Source organism: Pelodiscus sinensis, chromosome Z (assembly GCF_052426305.1).
Source record: "Pelodiscus sinensis isolate ZL-2025 chromosome Z, ASM5242630v1, whole genome shotgun sequence".
Classification (NCBI taxonomy): domain Eukaryota; kingdom Metazoa; phylum Chordata; order Testudines; family Trionychidae; genus Pelodiscus; species Pelodiscus sinensis.
In genome coordinates, this window is record NC_143085.1 from 4,580,743 (window position 1) to 4,597,512 (window position 16,770).

Consider the following 16,770-nt stretch of genomic DNA (forward strand, 5'->3'; position numbering starts at 1 on the left):
ATCTATCACGCAAACTTCAGCTCTAGCAAGAAACATTTTAGGCAATGAACCTATTGAAAAATCTGCATTTTGTTCCTTGTGAATTGGCTTCTACATGCTGCTCGCTGATTCGTTTCCTGCATTTGTACACCAAAGCTTGAGATGCCTTATTTACAGTTGTGTCCCAAGTTCCCCATCTACATCATGCCACACAGCACTGGCCAGAGAGTGGTTGGAAAGCAGCTTCTGTCTACCCAAGCTAGCACAGAGGTGACGGGGTGAGCAGGCAGGCGGAAGAGTTACACTCTCTCAGCAGGATGTGGCTCTTCTGGTTTCCTTATTGGCTTTTTATTGGTTAAATTTTAATTGATCTTCTAGTCATCTGCTTCCAGTAACCAGAGGAAATTAAATATTAATAATAGACTATTTCCCTTGTGACCATTCGTCATTAACGGAGGATGAAAATAAAACAAATCAGGCAAGAATACAACAGCCCATTATTAGCCTAAATTTAAGGTGCAGTGAACACCTGCAGCTCCCAGCACTTTCAACTTGGCCTGCTTGAAAATGCGGTGCTACTTTTCTATCTACTTTTCTGTCTCTCTGCACACAAAAAGACTTAAACAACCAATAGGCTAGCAGCACCTTAAAGACTAACAAAACATGCAGATGGTTCATGAGCTTTCATGGGAAAAACCCACTTCCTCAGATGACTGCACCAACAAAATCTTATGACACCATCTATATTTTGCATTAGTTTTTAAAGTGCTGCTAGGCTATTAGTTGTTCAAGTGTTTCCTGTTACAGACTAACTTGGCCATCCCTCTGAAGTGTCTCTGCACCCAGTATGTGCACCTAGATAAACTCTGACCCTGGAGGGGTTAGTCAACACCCACCGGAGACCTGGAGAGAACTTTTCTTCCTTCTTTTTATCTCAAAGATCTTCGGCATCCTCCTCTTCTGGCTAAAAAGAACATAAATAAGAACCCTTGCCAGCCCATCCTGCTGTCCCTTGGTCAGCCAGAAGAGGAGTGTTCATCTCCCACTGACTAGGTCTGAGCATCTTGCCCTCCGCAGCATTCCTAACCTCTTCCAATCCTGGGGAATAGGAGCCTGGGATTTAGACTCCCGCCTGGGTTTCCTGAGGCTTAGCAGCACACATGCCCAGGCTACCATTTCATCTATGCATGAAGTCCTTCTTCGGTGAAGCAATGCAGAAACTCCCATCTGGGCAACCAAGTTCCTTTAAGGCAGGCGCGGGCGGATCACTGCAAGAATTTAGTAAGTGGTTGAGGTATTACTGAAAGAGGTCAGGGATGGAGACTGGGGGCAGAAGAGAGCTCGGGGTAGAGACTGGGGTGCAGGATGGGGATGTGGCAGCAGGAACAGGTGCAGAGGAGGGATAGAGGAAGGATGCAAGGTCTGGGAGGGGGCTGTGACCAGCTGCAGAGGTGCAAGGGTGTGGGTTGTGACCTAGGACAGGAGATGGTTGTCATGTTGGGGTGCAGGGCCTGGGAGGGGCATGGATGCAGGAGCAGGGGTGCAGAGGGTTTGGGTTGTGATCAGGGCAGAGGAGTAAGGGGAGGAGGGGAGGTGTGACCAAGGGGTGGGGTGTCAAGTGCAGGCTCTGACTGGGAGGTGCTAACCTTAGAGGGTTCCCAGCCAGGAGCCCAGCAGGACCCTCAAACAGGCTCCTTGCCTGCTATGGCCCCCCCTCTCCAAGCCACTCAAAGCAGCTGGCTGCAGGAGCCATCTGGTCTATGTGCCATGCACTAGGGGAGGCCTCCATGGCCCAGGCAGCTCCCATTGGCCGGTTTCTGGCCAGTGGGAGTGTGAGATTGTACTGGGTGGGGGGCAGCACTTGAAGCCCCTCCCTGGGGCACTTAGGCTATGTCTACACTACTAGGTTATTTCGAAATAGCAGCTCTTGAAACAACTATTTCGAAATAGCGTGTCCACACTATAGGAAAGCTTCAAAATGAGTCCGGAGCAGGCTCCCTTAATGTGGATGTGCTATACCTCAAAAGAGCGCCAGGAAGCACTGGGGAGTAGTTATCTCACCCCAACTCCTGCCCACAGCAGGCCACAGAACCTCCCGCACCCATTCGTGTAGCAGACCCAGAACCTCTGGCTGAGCTGCTGAAGTTCTGAAGCCACCTGAACTTACAGACTTCAAGTTCCAGAGAATCCACCACATACACTAGTTTAAACCTGCTAGCAGCCTGAGCCTCATCCTGTGGAGGGTGGGATCATCCCTCCCCTATCCCAGGGTATCTGCTCTACTTTCCTCTAAAGTAAAAATCATCATTTAAGAAAGGCAGGAGGGATACACCATGCCAGGAAATTATAGACCGGTCAGTTTAACGTCTGTCCCAGGGAAGATAATGGAGCAGGTAATTAAGGAAATAGTATGCAAACACTTGGAAAGTAATAAAGTGATAGGGAATAGCCAGCATGGGTTTGTGAAGAACAAGTCATGCCAAACTAATCTGATAGCTTTCTTTGAAAAGATAACGAGCCTTGTGGATAAGGGAGAAGCGGTGGATGTCATATACCTAGACTTTAGTAAGGCATTTGATACGGTCTCGCATGATATTCTTATTGATAAACTAGGCAAATATAACTTAGATAGGGCCACGATAAGGTGGGTGCATAATTGGCTGGATAACCGTAGTCAGAGAGTTGTTGTTAACGGTTCTAAATCCTGCTGGAAAGGGATAACAAGTGGAGTTCCTCAAGGGTCTGTTTTGGGACCCGTACTATTCAATATCTTCATCAATGATGTAGATATTGGGATAGAGAGTACTCTTATTAAGTTTGCAGATGATACCAAACTGGGTGGGGTTGCGACTTCTTTGGAGGATAGGGACATAATTCAAAATGACCTTAGCAAGTTAGAGAAATGGTCAGAGGTAAACAGGATGAGGTTTAATAAAGAGAAATGCAAAGTGCTCCACTTAGGAAGGAACAATCAGTTCCATACATACAAGATGGGAAGCGACTGTCTAGGAAGGAGCATGGCGGAAAGGGATCTAGGGGTCATAGTGGACCACAAGTTGAATATGAGTCAACAGTGTGATGCTGTTGCAAAAAAAGCAAATATGATTCTAGGTTGTATCAACAGGTGTGTTGTAAGCAAAACTCGTGAAGTCATTCTGCCGCTCTACTCTGCACTAGTTAGGCCTCAGCTGGAGTACTGTGTCCAGTTCTGGGCGCCACATTTCAAGAAAGATGTGGAGAAATTGGAAAGGGTACAGAGAAGAGCGACAAGAATGATTAAAGGTTTAGAGAACATGACCTATGAAGCCAGGCTTCATGAACTGGGCTTGTTTAGTTTGGAAAAAAGAAGATTAAGGGGGGACATGATAGCGGTTTTCAAATATCTAAAAGGGTGTCACAAGGAGGAAGGCGAAAATTTGTTCCTCTTGGTTTCTGAGGACAGGACAAGGAGGAATGGGCTTAAAGTGCAGCAGGGGAAGTTTAGATTGGACATTAGGAAAAAATTCCTAACTGTCAGGGTGGTCAAATATTGGAATAAATTGCCAAGGGAGGTGGTGGAATTTCCCTGTCTGGAGATATTTAAGAACAGGTTGGATAGACATCTGTCAGGGATGGTGTAGACGGAGCTTGATCCTGCCTTGAGGGCGGGGGGCTGGACTCGATGACCTCTCGAGGTCCCTTCCAGTCCTATTATTCTATGATTCTATGATTCTATAGGTGCCAGCCTGAGAGCAATGCCCTCAATGCAGATCAACCCAGAGCCGGTGCTAGCCCATTGTGGGCTCTCAGGAGGAATATTCCCCCCCCCCACACACACACACACTAATAATTAATAAGGGGCCCCCTTGAGCTGCTCATGGCCCTAAGCAATTGCTTAGTCTCTGTATGCCTACCACCAGCTTTGGATGGACCAGCCCACAGGAATGATTAATCTGAACTTTTGTTTTGGGCTTAGGGCTGCATCTGACAAGAGCTAGAAGTGGATTCATCTTTACCACTTCACTGGAAGAGGGGTTGGAACAGAGAACAGCTGAGCCTGGTTTTCTAAGTAGATCCTGTAAATGTGGAACAAAATAAACAAAACCAAACTTCCCCACGACAACTCCTCCAACTTCAACGTGCACGGAACCGATTGGTGCCAGTAAAGGTACAGGAGGGACACAGGAGGCAACTAAGAGCACACGAGTTAGATTTAAAAAACAAAGCACAAAATCCAGGCTCCTTGGGGTCTACGTTAGCTGAGGCTCCGTAACTGCAGTAGGCAGCAAGAACTCTGCACTGTCCGGTTTAGTAACAGGAGGAGGATCCTGAACAGAGCCCTCAGATCAAGAGTAGACAAAATATTGAATACCCCTCCAAGGTCAATTTTAAAAAGTGAATGGCTAGACAGCTTCACCCAAGAGTAAGAAAAATGTTGAAGAGAATCCTAATGAATATGGGAAAAGAGAGCCCTGGTTCAAAGACACTGCCCTTCTCACTACAGGCAGTCCCCGGGTTACATACAAGATAGGGACTGTAGGTTTGTTCTTAAGTTGAATTTGTATGTAAGTCGGAACTGGTACATATTGTAGGGGAAACTCTAGCCAAACATTTCTCCAGAGCTCAGTTTTATTCTCCCACACCTCACTTCCCTCAGTCCTTTATTCTCAAGCTGAGGTGTCTGCTGAGAAAAGCCGCTCCGCGTCTCCCTGGTCTGCTGGGGAGGGGCGCTAGCTTCGCGTCTCCCTGGTCTGCTGGGGGGGGCGCTAGCTTCGCGTCTCCCTAGTCTGCTGGGGGGGGCAGCTAGTGCAGGGTTACCTCACCCTGTTTGTAAGTAGGGATCCGATGTAAGTTGGATCCATGTAACCCAGGGACTGCCTGTAGTAACATCTCCAGTCTGAGACAGAGAAACATGTGGTCTCTAGCGGGAAGAGCAGGGCTTTTGATTTATTTTTTTCCTTCATATGAGGAAAAAGGTCTGAGTGCTAGTTCTATTGGTCAATCTTCCCTTTTCTTGCTGCATCCAGCTAGACAGTTATGGACGGCTCCACTGCAGAGCGCTTGAAGAGCAAAGTCAAAAACAGGGTTTCAAGTAATTCATGAAGAACGAGGCGTGTTTAGGAACGAGGGAAGTAAACTCCCGTTTAATCAGTTAATCGGTTAAACGTTATGATTAACCGGTTTACCACTGACACCAAGGCAGGCGGGGGCCGGCTGGGCCCCAACAGCATGGCTCCTCTGACCACACTGGGACCCGCCATGGCTGGGGGCTGCTCCTGTCATGTCGGGCCCTCTGTGGGCGGGGCTGCTCCAGCCGGTTAATCCTTTGCATCCCTATTAGAAATTTTCTCTAAAAAATTGCCAGATTGATGAAAGGCATCTGTTTGTCAGTGTACCTTTTGGGGACAGAACTGACCTCTCTGTGGATGTCCCTTCACCTCGTTAGGCTGCTCAGGATCTCTCGCATTCAGAGCAGGCTCTGCCAGGCCATTCCTCTGCCCACCCACATTTTTCTTTCCCGATTTATTTTTTGTCGAGTTGCTCCCCGAACTCATTTTGCTCTTAGGTCCTTTTGTCCCTGAAGTGTCACCCATAAAGAATGCCCTCCCACCGGCCCGACTCTCACTTGTTTTCTTCCAGAACGCATCTGGGATGCCAACAGAGCAAAAGCCTTCAGATGACTATGAAAGTTTTCTGCTGGGCACAGTCAGGGTGGAAAGGGACACGTCAGCATCTAGTGTCGCACCAGCTAAACCTGCGATTGTTTCCTCCATTGTGGGGAGAATACACCAAACCCCCTTTATTTCACTGAGCCTTTTTAGGTCCATGCACAGTAGGTGTGATCCTCCCTGGGCAGGATTAAGAAAGGGACTTTAGGGGCTGCAGCACATGGTCCCAGGCTAAGGGGGCTGCAGAAAGTTTTCCAGGCTGCTAAAAAGGCAAATCTGCAAAGCGCCTTAGCCTGGGGCTGCAGGCTGCTGCCCCTAAAGCCCCTGCATGTTATCTGGCCCAGAGCACTGGGAGGGAGTTAGAAGCATAGGGTGCTGGAGAGGGCTCAAGGATGGGGCTCACAGTTGGGCGGTGAAGTCTGACCTAGACCCCACACCCCATCCCGGAGCCTGCTTCACCCCAACTCCCACCCAGATGCTGCACTGCTAACCCCACCCTGCTGTCCCAAGTCCCCTCCTGCACTCCAAACACCATGGCCCCCGCCTGGACCCCCAACCTGAACCCTCAAGGCCTTAGCCCCAACCCAGAGCCCACGCCCCCTCCCGCAACCACCTTCCAGCCTCCCATCTATACGGGGCCACACAAAATCTAATAGCCCTGGGCCCCCTGGCTTTGGCCCCTCCCAGCCATGATGGGCACCATCAGGGCACAGAAATCTGCTGGGTCAGGAACATTCAGCATTTGCCTTAACTTGTCCTGCTCTTCCTTCAATTTGGGAAACAGGGACTGGCCCCCTTCAGGCTAGACTGAGTGCATGGAGCTTGGCCCCTCTCAACAGTGTCCATCCGGTTTTCTTTCAAGTGGAGGAACATCCCGTATCTGCCTTCTCGGTGTGTTCCATGAGGCTCTGTTTGGTGTAGGCTGGGACGGCCAATAGGGTCTTCACGGGCCAGATCCAGCCCGCCAAACAAGTTTATCCAGCCGTGGAGGTCCTGCTGCTTCCCCCACACCCAGGCCAATCAGGACCGGGGGGCAGCACACAGTGTATCTTCTTGTCCTACGCCTGCCCTGCAAGGAGTGCGCAGCGCTTAAAAGTGCCCCGTGGTCCTGGCAGGGTGGGAGGAGACTTTGTGTGCTTCCCCTGCCCCCAGCCCAATCAGGCAGTGAGATGTGCTCCCACGTACACTGTAATTGATATGGGTCCAAACCAACCCCCTCCCCCAGACCAGACACCCTCAAGCTCCAGACAGGATTGAATTCAGGAATGCTGAGACCCCTTGGTTGTACCAACTCTTGTAAAGAGAAGGGGAAGCCAAAAACGCAACCTATATAAAAAAAATGGAAGAAACCCATGAGTGGTCCTGTGCTACCTTAGAGACTAACAAGAATATATAAATATAGTGTCATGAGCTTTCAGGAGCACAACCCACTTCCTCACATGAGCGGAGCAAGAGGCACAGAGAAGCAGCAGATGAGAACCACAAAATATAAAGCAGAAAAAGAGGGGAGGAGGGAACCTGTCAAACAGTGACCGTGCTAAACGAGGCTTATAGAATAGGCTGTAATTGTTCGATATTTAGCTTTTGATGTCATTTGGATGTTTCATATAACTGTCCATCCAAACGTCTTTGTTCAATCCAATATAATTGACTGTTGGGGGGGGGGGCTCTTTCTCCCCTCACCTCTCTTTTTCTGCTTTATGTTTTGGGGGTTTGGGGCTGCCTGTCTGTGCCTCTTGCTCTGGTCATCTGAAGAAGTGGGTGGTGCCCACAAAAGCTCATGAAACCATCTATATATGTTTTCAGAGGAGTAGCCACGTTAGTCTGTAATCGGGAAAAAAAAACAACGCTAAAAAAAATTATGAATAGTCTTGCAGTACATTGGAGACTATGTTTTGTTAGTCTCTAAGGTGCTACAGGACCACTCTCTTTTTTTAAGATTTTTAAGTTGCAGACTAATGCGGCTATCCCCTCTGAGACTTTTAAACAAGCTATGCAGTTAGGCTGTAATATGAGTGCATAGGAGAAGTCACTGGTCCCCTGAGGAGAACTGGGACTCTTCCCCTTCTCAGGGTAGGTAGGGAGAAACAAACAGCAAAATGAACAGTAGCAAAGGGGCAATTCTGTTAATACCACCTCAGCTTATTCCATCAGCCACTGACACCCTACTGCCCAGCCATGCTCTAGGACTCATCTACGCTTTTAAGGGACAGTGATTTGGGGCACCTTTGTATTTGGATGCCAGCCTAACAGCTGAAAGTGTCCTGATTTTCAGGAAGGGGACAAATCTTTGGCAAATCAGGTCCCTTTAAGTGTCTCAAGCAAGAAATCATTTTTAACAACTTGAGCCATGGGACTTTACATGAGGATTGGATGGGTGAACTTTCCAAAGCCCCCTACACTGTGCAATACTAGAGCCATCCTGGCCTTTCCCAAAGCCAAACTGGCCAAATGCTCTTTAGACCAGGGCTACTCAACACATGGCCCATAGGCAGCATGCAGCCCATGGCCTGTTTGTTTACAGCCCACAGCGTGGTTTGGATTTATGTGGGTCTCAAAACCTGGTTCACGGGTGGGAGCCACAAAAAAGGCAGTCAATGTAACGGTGTTCTGTTGATATGTGTGATAGTAGTTAAATTCCTGGACTGTCATTGCTCATTAAAAGTGCTGCCACATGGGTAGAAACAGGGTAAATAGTGCATGTTATTAATATCAGCAGAATTGACGTAAATGGGGCCTGTGTGTTGTGTAGTTTTGCCTTAATCTTTGCATTCTTGCCTGTCAGTGTGAAAAAAACTATTTGCATAAATTTGCATATATATTTGCATGTATATGCAACCACACTTACGTTATGTATCAGAGGGGTCGCCGTGTTAGTCTGGAACTGCAAAAGCAACAAGGAGTCCTGTGGCACCTTATAAACTAACAAATGTATTGGAGCATGAGCTTTCGTGGGCAAAGACCCACTTCGTCAGATGCATGTCAGATTAGATGGGTCTTTGCCCACGAAAGTTTATGCTCCAATACATCTGTTAGTCTGTAAGGTGCCACAGGACTCCTCGTCGCTTTTGCGCACTTATGTTGAAGCTCTTGGCACGTGCTGTATCATCGTAGCCCCCGAGGCTTCCAAAGTTGAGTAGCCCTGCTCTAGACGCTGCCTGGCAAGATTATTTTCTAGAGCACTGTAGAGGATGGAGATTGCTCTATCGACTAACTACATAAGAACATTACAACTCATAGAAGGTTGCATTGAAAAAAAGAATCACTCACCTCATGGAGACCTTTTATTCATGTGAGCGTTTCCTGCTGCAAGTTTCAGAATTCCTCCCAAGATGCCTGAGTGCACTCATCTCAAAGTGAAAATCAAGTTTTTATTACCATGCAATATACATGTTATTCACCCACTTCCCACGCCTTGTCAGCCTCAGGGACTGATTTGTGTCTGGACTTACTTAACACTCAGTTTTCTGGAAATTTGAGCAGCTAGTTAAGAGTTTCCCAAATAAGTCCCAGAGGATGAAGCAGTCTCCTCCCAGAAGGTCAACAGTTCTGGTAATGGTAAGAAGAGAATAAACATTTACAAATTCACACCTCCTCTCAACCCATCATCTGGGGACACATGAGCTACAAAATGAAGTGGGCACACGGGTTAAACCCCAGCTCTCCTTCCATGCTACCACTGCAATATCTATTCAGATACACAGACAGGAGACACCTTCACTTGGGAAACACGTGTACCCTTCACTATGCTGACAGTAAAAAAAGGGGAGAGAGAGGGAGGGCATAGTAACGTCGCAGCCTCGCAGAAGCTGGGGGGACAAACCAGGAGGTCCAGACACGGGCTGAGGCAAGAGACCGAGTGCCATGTGACCGTCCCAAACGTGAGAACAAGGCCACTCCTTTAGGGAGGGAAACATTCAGGAAACAGAAAGACGCCTGAATCATCATGTGCCCTGCTCAGCTTTTCTGCCTTATTCACGTGAACGTACGATACACCAAGTGTGCCCTCCGGCTGAGCACTGCTCCTGGAACTGCTTGCTGCCTAAGGATCACGAGAGTCCCAGCTGGGTGTGGCTGGGAGCACATGCAAATGCCGGCACAGAACTCAGGACTCGGCGAGGACAGTGCTAGAGTCGAGTGACAAGCTGGCAGAGCCAAGAAGCCTGATCCTGCAAGGCGAGAGAATGCTTCCAAGAAGATCCTGAGCACCTTGCATGCCACTGACTCCGGTGTTGTAGGAGAACACTCAGCACCCTGCAGAAAACGGCCCAGCATGTCATTTCCCACATCATCAAATTTCTCTTGAACCCCCCCCGCCCCCGGCCACTTTCCTCCATCTGACCTGACAGGCCAGTCCAAGCCTTTGAACTGGTAGGAGCTCAGCCTCCACCTGTGCTATCCAGTCCCTGCTCAGAGCTCACTGCAAATTGTTCCATTGTCTCAATTTCATTGTTAGTAAAATGTTCCCTAAACAGCTCTACACAAAATGTTCCCTTCATGTTTCTGGGTTTGTTACATCAGCCTGCAACACCTGGAATCGTTCCTCCCTGACGGTGCTTCGTTTGCAATGAAAGAGGGACTGGGGGCTCTGGAAAGTTTGCCGTTTTCAAAACTGACAGAGCACAGAGATGCCGGGGGCAATGGACTGCAGAGGTCAGCGGTGCAGGTGGTAGGAACTGCACCCTGGCCTTTATCTTACTGCCTTTCAAATGTTTAAAGCTGCTACTAAGACACCGGCCCAAGATGAACGGAGTCACTTCACAACCTCCCCTATCCAGCACGTGTGCCAATTTAGTTACTCCCTTTTGGGATTGGCAATGCCCTTCTACCTTGTCAGTGTATTGTCTGTATTAATAATAGGTGTCTAGTGCTATTAGCAGAATGTGCAGCGTGGCCCTTACTAGGGATGTGAAAGGTTAACCAGTTAGCATCTCCCTGAATGGGTGAGGCTTACTGGTTCCAGTTAACCAGTAATTGGTGGGGACTGGAGCAGCTCCCCACTTGCTTCAGCCCTGCAGGGAGCGCACCACAAACAGGGGTTGCTCTCGTCCCTGCAGGCTGGGGCTGTTCCAGCGAGGGCTGGGATCCAAGACTGGGAGCTGGCAAAGCCAGCCCCCGCCCCAGCATGGAAGCTTGAGAGCCAGCAGCTAGCCCCACTGTGGCATTAGGGACGGGAGCCCCGTGGGCTGGGAATTGTGCCAGCCACACTGGAGTGGTCGCCAGCTCAGATCCCAGCTTTAGTTGGTTAACTGGTTAAACGTTAGGCGAACCTAACTTTTAACTGGTTACCTGATTAACTGGGATTTTATATCACTCGGCCTTGCCTTACCAGAACAGCACAGGAGGGGGCTGCTGTTGCGGCTTCATTGTTTTATATCTGCTCCCCCTGGCGAATATTGCAACAGAATGTTCATGTTTTGTACAACATCATCAGCCCAAACGGAGACGCCTGGCTTATTTGTTGTACTGCACCATCCCTCGCTCGTTTGCTGCATTACTGCTCTCTCACCCGCCCAGAGAAGGCCCTCCCTGTGAGAAAAGCACCGGTGTTCGGCACAGCGCTGAAGCACATGCTTACAGTGAAGTCCTTTTCTAAATCCCATCCATAGGTTTTGCCCAATGAGAGTAGTTCCCAAGTTTGCCTTTCCAACAACCTAATTCAACATCATTGTTTGCCCATTTCTCTAAATTCTCAAGATCATTCTGTCTGTGGCTCCATTTGATAGCTTCATCACATCATGTTTATCTAAAAATTTCAACTTTTCAATGTTCCGGGGCCTACAAAAGACCTCTATTAAATATCATGTCACCAAGTTCCCATGTCGGCTAACTTTGTAATCATATCAGAGTATGCTACTGGAGTGATTTTATATTTGTTTTTTAAAGAATTCATGCTATCTATTGCTAGTCGGGTTATCTGCTATGGACTCATCTATCCAACCCTTATCATTCTCTCATATTTCTGAAATATATAGGTTGAAATCTTTATAAGTGATTAAGCAGTTCTACAGTTTTCTTTTCCTTTAATGACTGAGGACCTATGGATATATCATTTGACCATGATGATCTTACACATGCCTAGTCACAGGTAGCCCAATGACTTAAAAAAGGAAGGGAAAAGGGTATTCACCACCCCCAGAAAAACATCCAAAAAAGACGTTAGAACCAGTAGTAAAGATTCTTGCACTGCCCTAAACCAATGGGTTTTTTTCTGGAGGCTGTCAGGGGGTTTGAGTGGGTGAAAATCCAAAACAAAAGTCTTCCCCAAAGCTCTCATATTTGACTGCATTTTTTTCTCTGCTTGTTTTTAATCAGGGTTTAATCATAGAGCCCAATCTAAATCTCATTATAAGAGATTAGACTAAACAATAAGAATGGCTGTTAAAAGCTGATTATATTAAAATGTGGGAGCAAGCAGTGGCTGTTACAGAAAACTATTAAAATATCAGCAATAAAAGATGTAAATAATGACATTTTGGCAACAATACTCAGTTAGGATCTATACTTTCCTCCCCACCTGTTCTGACCGCTGGATACAGTCTGGCTATCTCCCACAGGGCAGAAGTGCTGGAACAATTTTCATAGTGGGGTGCACTATGGCCCTGCCTGCCAGCTCTTTTGGAACACCAGGAAGGGTGGGGCTCCGGTGTTAGAGGCACATGGGGGAGGGCAGCAGACAGGGAGGCTGTCGGGTCATAGTAGGAACCTCAGTGGGCTATAGGTTGCTGCAACCCATTGAGGTGAAGGAGGGCCCATTTTTGGCTGCCCATTGCTGATCTAATGCCTTTCATCACTAGCAGGAAGGTACAATCCCTTTATCGTTACTGTGGAATGGGGAGCCTGATATTTGTGTGTGTATTACGAGTCTATCCCACTGAAAGGGATGAAAGAGTCTCCCCCCACCTGCGTTCCACGAACTCATGCCACCTGGCCATACATCGTTTTCATTTTCTATACTCACTGCTGCATGCAAGTAGCCACATGCTTTTCATATACATTTGGGGGGTTCCGAGCTGTGATTGTGAATGTACAGTTTGAGCTACCTGCCACATCAGAAAGAGTTTCTTTTTATTTTCATATTATTCATGTACTGTGAGTATTTAATCACATTTTTCCTCGTGTAATCTTTTTTTTTTTTTTAATTGTGGTTCAGTATCAGTAACTTCTTCCATGAATCTAATCCAATTTGAGGATTTCCCATTTCCCTGCTCGTCATTCTACCTAACCCTTCGGTAGGCAGCTGGGACAAACTGGTAGTTTTCCATTTTAGAGACAAAACAGAAAGGACTGTGCCCCCTGCCTGACTGCATGTCTCCATTGCATGCAGGAGGTTGAATTTATCAATTACCACAGTTCTTCAATTACCACAAGGCTGGGACTTAAAAGCCTGAAAACAAACATGTTCAAAGACAGAGTTACCTAATAGATGACCATCTGCTCACTACCATAATTTTGCTTTAAATAGTTAATAAAAGTTGCCTTAATTACTATTTACCCAAATGACTCACACTAGCCTTTCTAAGTTAACCCCTTCTGTTTCCTCTTTGTGTCACACCATGACACACCAGAAAGACTCTGTTAAGCACCCTCTTCACAATTATGGTGTGTGTGTCTTATTACAAACATAATTGCGCATTTACTCATGTGGCTTATACCAATGTTTGTATGGCACAATGTTCAAAAAGCAGCATTAGAGCAACTATGATGCTTTATAGTATGATATTTGAACATCACCTTTCAGCCTCTGCATGTGCCACAGTCTGTCTCCTTACAAAAAGGATGGGCTGAAAAAATTCACCCATCACCTGGCTTCTCAGAGCCTTTGTATCATCATACCCTCTTCTATCCAGGACCTTGGATGCCTTTGTACCCTCTTTTCCTTACACACCAGACCAGAAGGATGAACTGAAGATGTGGCCCTGTTGCTGATAACTACAGAACAACCATAACTTGGTTCTCACCCCAGTCGTGATCTTCTCTCACTTGCAGAGTTACTGAACCCATCTACCGACAGCTTCACTAACATTTCCATGTGCGGAAGCTCAAAGCACTCTACCTTCAACAGCTAAAGATGTTGAAATGCTGGACAGCATTGAGCCTACTGTAAATATCATCTCGGAAAAATGAACCACCTCATTTATTTCAGGTTAAGTTGTTTACTTAGTCGCACTGTTTGATTTTCAAAGTTAAATGCCTGAAACTCCACAGCATTAAGTGCTGCATGCTCATTTCCTCCTATCTGATACTCCTGGGGAAACGGTTGTTTCCACATACATTCAAAGAGTCGGCAGCAGTGCTGAGTTTCGGGGGAGCAATGTTAATGGCTAGAAGTCTGAGGAATATGGGGAGACAAAGGCTGAGAATCTGAGCCTTGGGTAGCTGTGGAAGTCAGATGGCTGGTGGGTGGAGGGGGGGCAGAAGCGGAGAAGAAGGGCTTACAATCCAAACTAAAGAGAAATTGGGAGCAGTAGGAATCAAAAGTTGTGGAGTTCTAGGAATTCTGATCCAGAATCGTCCCAATCTCAGCTGAGAGAAAAATGGGAGTGGGCTGTTTGCTCTGTCCCCAATGTCTACAGGTTGACAAAGGAAAGGCATGCCCAACTCTATTGCTAACCGCCAGGAGGGAACAGGGAGATACTCAGTTTGCACCGTCTCTGAAGCCTTCATGCAAACTCTGCCAGCATCCCTCAGATTAAAGTAAAAGTTGGATCTACATCAGCAGCTGCTGCCTGTGAGAAAAGGGGGAGCAGGGAGGGCAATGCAGAGGAACAGAGAGGGGGCATGAGGGAGCACCCCATTTAGCAGGGGCACTGGGAGCAGTGCTACCCCAAGCCACCTAGCACTAAGACCCCCAATTCCAACACCCACAAAGAGAAGCGGAGGTACTCCTACTTCACCAGAAGTTCCAGTGCACCTCAGCACGAGTGCTGCAAAACCACAGATGCTGCACTTGGAACTACCAGAGTCCAACTTCCCTCCCTTTCCCCCCAGATTCCATGAACAGAGAACAAGGGGAACTGCTCTGTCCCCTCCCAACTTGAACTCCTTGCAGTGCCCAAGTCACACAAAATCCTTGATCCAACTGCTGGATCTTGGCAGGTTTTGGTTCAAAAGCCCAACTTGTACAAAAGACAAATTTAGCGCCCCCCCCCCCCATTTCTCAACAAACAGACTGCGGTTGCATTGCTGCCTACAGAACCTGACAATGCATAACTAGCTCCAATATCCTATTTTGGTCTGGGCAATTTTCAACCCCAATCCCCCAAATATAGAAGAAAAAGCCCAGCCACTCCATGCTCACCAAAAGGTCCAGACCTTGCTACAACCTTGCACAGAACAACAAAAATGCCGAAAAGGCATTTTTTGGCACCTGGGTCCTTGTGTACGCAGTGAGCTTTTTATAGCAAAGCCCAAACTTCAACTAGCTAAATAGACAAGCGCAGCTACTTCATTTCCACTGCAAAACCCCCAAACCCAACACAACCCTGCTCACCAGCATCCAAGGCACATTTGACACCAGGACTCTGCCAGAGTTTGTATTTTTGTATCCTCCCTTCCTTCCCCCCAGTTGAGTTGTTGAAATAAAAAAGGTGCCGCTACAACTTGAACCAGAAAAATCCCAGCCTGTAACTTAAGAGCACGTTTTGGTTTGGGGGCAAAAAAGGCACTCAGCCGGCTGGACCCCACCGCCAGGTCAGATGAAGGGCTTTCCGGCACTTCCACACTGGGAAGCATCCGAGTCCGGAATGTTCCTAAGGTTACACTTTTGTCCGCGCTCCAGGGGCCAGGCTAAAGCTTGGTTGGACCTGGCCGGATCCAGGTCTGGTTTTTAGGGCGCTTGTCCCAGAGTCCAGATGGTTTTGAGCTGGGGGGGGGGGGAGAGGCTGGCTGGATCCAGGTTGCTGGGGGCTGCACGTGTTCTCTGTGGTACAGTTTGAGGGTTAAACACTCTCAGGACTTTTAGAGCCAGTTTCTCTCTCTCTCCCGGCCCAGGCATCCGCAGGCTCCTCTCTCTGCAAACCCCCAGCGCCTGGGGACTGGGGGGGGGGGGGTCCCTGCGGGGCGAGGCCCCCCTCCCGCGGGGAAAAGACCCGGGGAGAGCCGGGGGGCAGCGAAAGGGGAAACTTCTCCCCTGCCCGGCGCGCCCAAGCGCATCACCCACCTGTGCTGGGGGGGTCTCCTCCGCCCGCCCCCACGCGCTGCAAACAGGCTCGCCCGGGGGCGCCCGCCTTGCGGGGCTCGCCACCCCGGCTCCGAGCTCCTGCGCGGTCCGCTGCGGGGCTGGCCCGAAAGTTCCCCTGGAGCCGCGCACGAGTTGGCCGCGCAGCCCGGCCGCCCGCTCCCGGCTGCTGAAATTCACACGCCCGGACTGAGCCCGGCGGCCGCGGGGCTGGGAGACTCAGGCTCGGACACCAGGGCGCCCCCTAGAGCCCAGCGCGGGCCCCGGCCGGCGAGCCCGGCGAGGCTCGCCCGGGCGCCGAGCCAGACTCCTTGGGGAGCGCCCGCTGAGCCACACCCGCGCCGGGGGGCGGAATCGTGCGCACAGCGGGGAAAGGAGAAGGATGGAGCCCCCCTGCTCCGAGGAAGCGGAGCCCGCCTGCTTTCCAGCACTCAAAGCGAGCTCGCTTGTGCTTCTGATCCCCCTCCGGGGCAGGGGAACCCCCCACCCGGCCCCTGGAAAGGGCACGCTTCTCTCGAGCTCCTCTGGTCTCTCCCCAGCGCAAGGCACAGCGCCCGTCCCCTTTCTCAGGAATCTTCCACCGCCCGCCTGCAACGTGGAGCTGCCTAACAGCCCCACAAGCCTGGTGGGAAAGTTAAATTCCCCCCCCCCCCCTCCCGTGTGAGCCAGGTCACCCCTCTCTTTTCTCAGCCCTTCCTGCTGCCATGCCCCTTCTCCGCTCCCGGGGACGCAAGAGCAGAGCGCGCGTTTTAATAAACTACCTGCACCTTAGCACTGGCAGGAGATAAGCTGCCAAGGCAGACAGAGCACTTACAACCCCGCTGATGGGAGAGCTGAAGGAGGCCTAGTCACTGGGCTACTTCAACAGCCTCCTCTCTTCTATTCAGCCACCCCAGGCCGATATTTTGCTAATGAGGCAATTTGATTATATAGGTACTAAAAGCAAGGGAAATCGATTTCCTC

The 16,770-nt window shown here is 49.1% G+C and overlaps 1 protein-coding gene and 1 long non-coding RNA gene across 2 annotated transcripts in view; one reads left to right on the forward strand and one right to left on the reverse strand.

The window, feature by feature from the left end:
• Nucleotides 1-4,142, forward strand: part of LOC142818458 (uncharacterized) — a 55,181-nt gene extending 51,039 nt beyond the window's left edge. The window contains exon 3 of the long non-coding RNA XR_012895933.2: nucleotides 3,935-4,142. This is a non-coding gene — a long non-coding RNA (uncharacterized LOC142818458). The remainder of the gene's footprint in view (nucleotides 1-3,934) is intronic.
• ADORA2A (adenosine A2a receptor) overlaps nucleotides 1-16,397 on the reverse strand; it is a 39,498-nt gene extending 23,101 nt beyond the window's left edge. The window contains exons 1-2 of the mRNA XM_075897991.2: nucleotides 9,080-16,397; nucleotides 8,898-8,977 (exon numbers count right to left, since the gene is read on the reverse strand). The gene's annotated coding sequence lies outside the window, so the exon portion shown is untranslated. The remainder of the gene's footprint in view (nucleotides 1-8,897; nucleotides 8,978-9,079) is intronic.
• Between the last annotated feature and the right edge of the window lie 373 nt (nucleotides 16,398-16,770).